This window comes from Hevea brasiliensis, chromosome 2 (genome assembly GCF_030052815.1).
Source record: "Hevea brasiliensis isolate MT/VB/25A 57/8 chromosome 2, ASM3005281v1, whole genome shotgun sequence".
NCBI lineage: Eukaryota > Viridiplantae > Streptophyta > Magnoliopsida > Malpighiales > Euphorbiaceae > Hevea > Hevea brasiliensis.
In genome coordinates this window covers 114,870,713-114,879,577 of record NC_079494.1, presented here as the reverse complement: position 1 = coordinate 114,879,577, position 8,865 = coordinate 114,870,713, and the positions used below count along the sequence as shown (strand labels likewise).

Here is an 8,865-nt window from a genome sequence, read left to right as displayed (position 1 = left end):
ATCTGCTCAAGACAAATTTCTTCAAGAATTTCACTACCATTCTAGCATCATTAGTTGGAGTTGCAATAGCTTCCACCCACTTTGACACATAGTCAACCCCAACTAAGATGTATCTATTGCCATATGAAGGAGGGAATGGCCCCATAAAATCTATTCCCCAAACATCAAATAATTCCACTTCAAGAATATTATTTAGGGGCATTTGATCTCTTTTTGACAAATTTCCACTTCTTTGACATTTATCACAATCCAGCACAAATTTCCTCACATCCTTAAAAAGATTTGGCCAAAAGAAACCAGCTTGCAAAATTTTACTAGCTGTTTTAGAGATTCCAAAATGTCCTCCATAATCAGAAGCATGGCAATGATGCATAATATATGTATCTCCTCTTCAGGAATACACCTCCTTATTAAACCATCACAACATCTCCTAAAGAGTAAAGGATCATCCCATCTATAAAATTTCACTTCATGCAAAAACTTTTTCTTTTGTTGCCATGTCATACCTAGAGGTAAAACTCCACAAGATAGATAATTCACAAAGTCTGCATACCAAGGTAGTTTAGCAACAAGAGAGAAAAGTTGTTCATCCAAGAAAAACTCATCAATAGGGATTTCATCCAATTCTTCACCATCCAATTTTAACCTACTAAGATTATCAGCAACTACATTTTCAGCTCCCTTCTTATCTCTAATCTCCAAATCAAACTCTTGTAACATCAGAATCCACCTAATGAGCCTAGGCTTAGCCTCCTTTTCTGAGCAAATACACGATGGTGCATGATGCGAAAATATAACCACCTTTGAGTCAATAATGTAAGGTCTGAACTTTTCCAATGCAAAGACAATTGCTAAAAATTCCTTTTCAGTTGTTGCATAATTTGTTTGAGCCTCATCCAGGGTTCTACTAGCATAATAAATAGCATAAGCCTTTTTGTCCTTTCTTTGACCAAGAACAGCCCCAATTGCATAGTTGCTAGCATCACACATAATTTCAAAAGGTAGGTTCCAATCAGGTGGTTGCATGATTGGTGCAGTGATAAGAGCTTGCTTCAACCTGCAAAAGGCATCCAAACACTCTTGGTCAAATACAAATGGTGTGTCATTACTTAACAAATTAGACAAAGGTTTTGCTATTTTAGAAAAATCCTTGATAAAGCGTCTATAGAACCCGGCGTGTCCTAGGAAACTTCAAATTCCTTTGGCATTGGTAGGAGGAGCCATCTTCTCTATCACTTCAACTTTGGCTTTATCAACCTCTATTCCTCTGTTAGACACCAAATGTCCAAGCACTATCCCTTCCTGAACCATGAAATGACACTTTTCCCAGTTTAACACAAGGTCGATTCGCACATCTGCAAAACTCTAGAAAGGTTAGCCAAGCATATATCAAATGAAGATCCATAAACAGAAAAATCGTCCATAAAAACCTCCATTATGTCTTCAATGAAATCTGAGAAGATTGCCATCATGCACCTTTGAAAAGTGGCTGGTGCATTACATAACCCAAATGGCATCCTCCTATAAGCAAAGGTTCCATATGGACAAGTAAAAGTGGTTTTCTCTTGATCATTTGGATGGATAGGGATTTGAAAAAACGAATATCCATCTAAATAGCAAAAGTAAGAATGCCTAGCTAGTCTTTCCAACATCCGATCAATGAAGGGAAGTGGAAAATGATCTTTTCTAGTGGCAACATTTAATTTTCTGTAATCTATGCACATTCGCCAACTAGTCACTGCTCGTGGGAATTAATTCATTATTTTCATTTTTGACCACTGTTATTCCACCCTTTTTGGGACAACATGTCTGGCTCACCCAAGTACTATCCGAGATAGGATATATGATCCTGCATCAAGCAACTTCAAAATTTCCTTTTAACAACTTCTTTCATATTTGGGTTCAACCTCCTCGATGTTCAATAGATGGCTTAAAATTTTCTTCCAAAATGATTCTATGCATGCAAAAGTGTGGGCTTATTCCTTAATGTCATCTATGGTGTATCCTAAGACTTTCCTAAATTGTCTCAACACTCTTAACAACTTATCACCTCTAAGGTACTCAAGTTTGCATTTACAATTCTTGGATAAGTGTTATTAGTGCCAAGAAATTCATACAGTGAGAAGGAAGTTGCTTAAGTTCTACCTTAGGTGCATCTTCTTCCTTGAATGATGGTTGCTTAAATTCGACTTTTTCCTTTTGTGTGAGTTGAAAAGCTGGAGCGTAGTGAATGGTGGACTTCCTCTAAGTGTTGAGCATATGCGGCTACATGAGGGTTGTCATAGTCTATGCCTCCTCCATGAACCAAACAATTTTCAAGTGGATCTTACGGATATTTCTTTCAAGTGTTCTTCAACCAGCTCATCAATGATATCAACTCTCAAGCAAGTATCGACTTCGAATGATGCTTTTTCATAGTGTTATTAATATTGAAAACCAATTGCTCTTCACCAACCCTAAGAGTCACTTTTCTCCCTTAACATCAATCAATGCTCCTATTTGTAGCTAGAAAGGGTCTTCCCAAGATGATTGGGATATTAAAATCTTCCTCCATGTCCAAGATGACAAAGTCAACGGTATGTAGAACTTCCCAACCTTGAGGCACATTCTCCAAAATCCCTTCAGATACTTAATTGACACACATTAATCAAGAGAAATATGGGTTGGCTTTAGATCTCCCATATTGAGCTTCTCATAAATGGAAAGGGGCATAAGGCTAACACTAGCCCCTAAATCACATAAAGCTTTTGTAGAACATGATTCTCCAATGTGGCATGGAATTGAAAAACTCCCTGGATCCTTGAGCTTTGGAGGAAGTTTCCTTTGGAGGATAGCACTACATTCTTCAGTCAAAGCTACAGTTTCATCATCTTCAAGTTTCCTCTTGTTTGAGAGAATTTCTTTCAAGAATTTTGCATAAGAGGGCATTTGTGAAAGAGCATCAACAAAAGGCACATTTATGTAAAGTTTCTTCAAAACCTCTAAGAACTTCCCAAATTGCCTATCAAGCTTGGCTTTGTGAAATCTTTGTGGAAAGGGAAGTTGTGGCTTATAGGGCTCAGGAGGTATATATTTCTCTTCCTTCTCTTCAATTTCCTCTTTACATTTTTCTGCACTCTCTTGTTTTTCACTCTCATCAGTTCCTTTCTCATTTTCTCTCTTCTCACCATTTTCACTCTTCTCGTGTTTTTCACTCCCATCATTATTTACAACTCTCCCACTTCTTAAAGTAATAGCTTGACATTGCTCTCTTGGGTTTTCTGGTTGACTTGGCAGTTTTCCAAAAGATTTAGCACTTGAGGAAGATGCTTGTTGTGCAATCTGGTTTTCCAGCATTCTGTTATGTGTTTGCATCTGTTCCAGCCTTGCTTTCATCTCTCTCATCTCCTCATCATGCTTATTTTGGTTAGCAAGAATCTGTTGCAATAAAGCTTCAGTGGTGGAATTTTGTTCTTGCTGTTTTGGTGGAGAGTTCATATTTTTCTGCTGAAAATTAGGCAGTGGTTGCCTATTTTGCTGATATGGAACTCCTTGTTGCTGATGTGGTTGAAAATTCTGATTTTGAACTTGATTTTGCTGATTTCCCCATGAAAAGTTGGGATGGTTCCTCCAATTTGGATTGTAAGTTTGAGAGTAAGGATTCCCCATTTGCTTGTTTCCATAATTACCAACATATGCTGCTTGTTCTCCATAGTCTACTCCACAGCTGGTAGTTTCCTCTGCATAAGCCACTTGTTGTGAACTTCCAGCTGATGATGATGAACTAACCAACATACTCAAATCTTCCATCTTCTTAGCAAGGACATTAGTAAGTGCATCAAATTTTGCATTAATCATGTTGAATGGGTCAAGATCATACATTCCAGCAGCTTGCCTCTTTTGAGTTTGAGCTAGTCCTCTTGGACTACTCCAAAGATGAGTATTCTTTGCAATTTTCTCCAATAGCTCATAAGCTTCATCTTCATGCTTTATAATAAATTCTCCTCCTGTTTGAGCATCAATAATTCCTCTGATTGCAGGAGTGACATTTGTGTAAAAATTCCGGTTTATCATCCATTTCGGAATGGCATGATGTGGGCATAATCTCTCTAACTCTTTCCATCTCATCCATGACTCATATAGAGTTTCATCTTCTCTTGGTCTGAAAGCTGTCATTTGATTCCTCAATTCTTGAGTTTTTCCAGGTGGAAAATATTGTGCAAGAAATGCATCAGTGAGTTGCTCCCAATTTGTAATGGAGTTGTGAGGTAAAGAATCAAGCCAATCCAATGCTCTATCTTTTAAAGAGAATGGGAATAGCTTCAATCTTGCTGCATCATCAGACACTCCAGGTTGTTTTTGCATGTCACAGATCATAGCAAACTTCTTCAGATGTGTGTGTGGATTTTCAGAAGGATGACCTCCGAATTGAGAATTTTGAATCATTTGAAGAACTCCAAAATCCATCTTGTAACTATTTGCATCAATCCTTGGTCTTGCTATGCTCTCTCTCAAGTCATCAAAACGTGGAAAAGCATGATCCATCATACTTCCCCTAGGCACATTAGCATTAACAACTTCTTCTCCTTGGGCTGCATTTTCGTTGTTTCGATCATTTCCAGCATTACCAACACCAATTCTAATCCTCTCATCAGCCATGTCTGCTTCTAATTCAGTTTCTCTCAATGCTTCTTTCCTTCTTCTGGTTTCTTTCTTGTTGGCCTTACAAAACTTTTCAATTTCAGGATTAAACAGTAAGGATGTGTCACTTGTGCTTCTAGCTCTTCTCATAAAAGGTTAAAAATACCTGAAAAAGAACAAACAAACACAAAATGAAAAGATAACAAAGATAAAACTATAAACAACTAAAATAATCAAAAACTCAATATTAAACAAACAACTCCCCGGCAACGGCGCCAAAAACTTGATGCGTCCCTACCGCAAGTGCACGGGCCGTACAAGTAGTATAGAAAAGATATCGATCCCACGAGGAGTCGTGTTAATGATTGAATTTTTGATATAAAAGTTGACTAAACCGAAGTATTTATGAAATTAAAGTAATGAATTGATGGGTAATGGAGTGTGAAATCTATATGTGCAAAATCAATATTCTATTCAACAATGTATTGTATTAAACTAAAATTGCATCAAATTGAAATAAGCAAGTTCAAATATGGCAATATTCAAAATGGCAAGTAATTAAATTCGATTAGAAATTAACAATGGTAAAAAAGCAATTTCGGAGTTCGGGATTTCATATCCGAGCTATTTTGGGATTTTAGATCGGTTATCCAATTTTATGAAACTTATGGGTTTTAAGGAGATTAATTCTTAAATCCTTTGAATTCCCTTTCGAGTGAGACAAAGAGTGCCTCAATCAAACTAATCCTACTTTCGTGGAGTTAGAATTAATTAAGACCCATTAAGTTCTTTAATTAATCTGTGAATCCTCTTAATCCTTAGCCTATTTCTAGGTCTAAGTTAATTAAGTCCAATTTCTTGATTATCTATCACAAGGCCTTCTCCTTTCGGTGCTTCAACCATGAATTAAGAACATCACTTAATGGGATCCTACATTAAGCATGTCATTAAGCATACAAGAAATGAATAAAACTCATTAAGACCACAAAATATGGATTACCCAATCAAAATCCACAAAATATCTCAAATATTACAACCCTTACTCCAGAATCAAAAGTAAACTACTCACTATCCATAATGCTTACAAGATATGATGAGTTTAAATGGAAATAAAGCTTTAATCTAAGCTAAGAAGTAAGAAATTAAACACTAGAAATGTAGAAAAATGTAAGGAAAGAAAGAAATCTGCAAATCTTGGTTGAAAATGGTGTGGAAGGTGGAAGTGACTCTTCAAATTCTGCTCAGCCCCTCCTTTCCTTTTCTGCTCCTTGTCTTTTCTTTTCTAAAATGGGATAATGAGACTATTTATAGCATTTTTCTGACATGGAGCCCTAAAATGGTATGTTCTAGGAGGAATTATTTGAGGGAATCTCACCTGACTCATTAATGAACTCTTTATGGGATGCATAAGTGGATCGCATAAGTTATGCGATCCCTTATGCGATTTTAGCTGGTTCTGAGTCACTTATGCGAAACTGCATGACTTGGTGCATAGGTTATGCACAATTCCGTGAAGGTGCATAAGGGAGGCGAGAATGTGCATAAGCTATGCAGTCTCCTTATGCACATTTCGGTTAGTTCTGGAACAGTGATCTTTCTCCTTATGCAGATCTGCATAGCTTATGCGGCAAGTTATGCACAGTTTGGTCAATGCATATTTCAGCTTGAAAACTTGTTTTTGACATCTTTGGCTGTAGAAGTCACTCCTCAGTGGCAAAATTTCTCTTCAGTCCTTCCAAAAACACCATTTTTCCTACAAAACAAAGTAAAATTTACAAATTAATCTAAAATTGACAATTATGAAAAACTAACTAAATAACTAATGAAATTAGCTAAAAGTGACTAATAATCAAATAAAATGGCTATGAATTTAAACCTAAATGATTATGCAAAATGTATGCATCAAAGAGACAAAAGCCCTTTACAAATCTTCTCACCAAAGCTTTTACAAGTAGCTTCACACTTCTACCAAGTGTTATCCAAAACACTTTTCACAATCAAGCTTCAATAGGTGCTTGAATGACCTCTCATAAATGATAATAAAGTGTTTAAAACTCAATCTCACTCAATACAACATAATCTATAAAGAAGAGATGAGTAGTAAGCCAATGATGAGCAATAAAAACAATTTGAGCACTTTGAATGAAAGCTTTAATGATCTTGAAAGGTTAGGAATAGTAGAAAGACTTTCATTGAGTGCAAAATGGCCAAGGATAAGTGTATTTATAGCTTTGGAACATTTCTGACCGTTTGAGAACTCATTTGAACGTTACAATTTCGAATTTCAAGAAAATAGCCATTATTTTGCTTTTTCTGCGAAGCTGTGCAGAGTTGAGATAGATAGCATACCAAAAAAGTAGCAAACCAGTTACCATACCAAAACAAGTAGCAAACCAGTTAGCATACTAGGAAAACTTTTCTGCATAACTTGGAAAACTTTAAAACTTTACACCAAATCATAATCAAATGCTTTTAGGCCATTGATGGTATTTAAAAGAAAATCTTTTGAGGGATTGAAAATAAGTATCATTGGCTTCTACTCCTCAATTCTTTTCACAAGTGATCCTAGAAGTTAAAACTAACTTCTATACTATATGTACCTTCAAATTTGATCTTCAATGCAGCTTTGGAAGGTAACATTTTCTTCCTTTATCTCCTTTGATTCATCCTGTGTTATCTTAAAATGTCATCCTTTCTTTAAAAGCACGAATCCATCATGAATTTCTTGAGTCTTTTTCTTTGTTCTTTGAGAAGCACAATACTTAAAATAAGGTTAGTTTGATTGTAGTTGAGTTTTGGTATTATCAAAATCTATACTCCTTTAAGCTTATAGGGTCAACAATCTCCCCCTTTTTGATGATGACAAAACTCAATTGAATCACCATGTAAGAATCAAGTGTGAGTATGTGTATGAATGTATATGAGTGAATAACTCCCCCTATGTATATGCTTATATCAACACATATTAACAAATAACTCCCCCTTAATAATTTCAATGAAATATTCACAAGCATTTTCTGTCACAATGAGTTTTAGGCAAGTGTGACTAAAACAACTAACTAAATATGCACAGTATATTTTTCATAAGATATTAATCACAAGCTATATCAACAAGATCACTCATTCATTTCTCCCCCTTTTTGTCAGCATCAAAAGAACATGGGAGAAAACATGCACATGTGTATAAATCAAAATTCAGTTTAAGTGCAGTGAACAAAATAGTCAAAATAATAGATAATATAGCAAACTAATTAAAGTCCAGAAAACTAAAAATAGAAAACAGAGTAGCAAACTAAGAGACAAACTGTCAGACAAAATAAAATCAATAAACATGCAGTATGGGGATTTATTCTTTCAGCCTAGAGCTTCTTCTGATTTGTCTTGGAGCAGCCATCTTCGCCCTTTTTGGCTTAATGGGTTTATCACTCAAAGTTTGAAGGATTTCAATAGCCATTGCAGTTCCAGGTGTTAAGGGAACAATAGGGCCAGCAACTAACTCAGATGCAGTAGTAGTACCAGATTCTGCAGTAAGCTTTTTGCCAGTTTTAGCCTTTTTCCCAGATAGTTTACCAGTTTCCTCTTTCTGCTTGCTTCGTTGTTCCTCTTTAGCTGTTTTTGCCTTTCCTTTTACAGGTGCAGTAGGAGCCGGAGTTTTTGGTTCCGGCTCAAAATCAGAGTCACTCATGTCTCCTCCATTTCCTTCTTTGCTGCCTCCTTTTCCATTTTCATCATTGGAATCTTCTTCATCTTTTTTATTTTCCTCTTCTTCCTCTTCTTCCTTTTCTTCCTCTTACTCTTCTTCTTGTTCTGTTTCCTTTTCTTCCTCTTCTTTTTCAGTTTCTTCTTCTTCCTCCTCTTCTTATTCTTCTTCTTCTTCTTCTTTTTCTTCTTCTTCTTCTTTCTTTTCTTCCTCTTCTTTTTCTTTTTGTGGAACAGAACTAGTAGCAGCAGCCTTACTTCTTTCTCCAGCTTCAGTGCTTAAAATACCCAAATGAACTTGGATTTTGAATAGTTCTTCCACAATTTTATACATCAACATCAAAGTTCCATCAATCTTAGAATCAAGTGCATTCATAAGAATAGTTTGAAAAGCTCTAAATTTCTGTATTTCTCCAAATTTAATCTCAACAAATTGCCTTAAATTATTCATTTCTTCCAAAAATTTTTCAACATCAAAAGCACCATTTGCATTATCCTTAGAACTAACACCTTTATCAAACCTTAGTTTTCTGCCATCATCATCTT

At 35.8% G+C, this 8,865-nt stretch overlaps 1 non-coding gene across 1 annotated transcript; it reads left to right on the top strand.

The window, feature by feature from the left end:
- The first annotated feature begins 4,063 nt into the window (after positions 1 to 4,063).
- LOC131178239 (small nucleolar RNA R71) lies at positions 4,064 to 4,170 on the top strand. Its single transcript, XR_009147372.1, has one exon. It is a non-coding gene; the product is annotated as a small nucleolar RNA R71 (small nucleolar RNA).
- Positions 4,171 to 8,865: the final 4,695 nt, after the last annotated feature.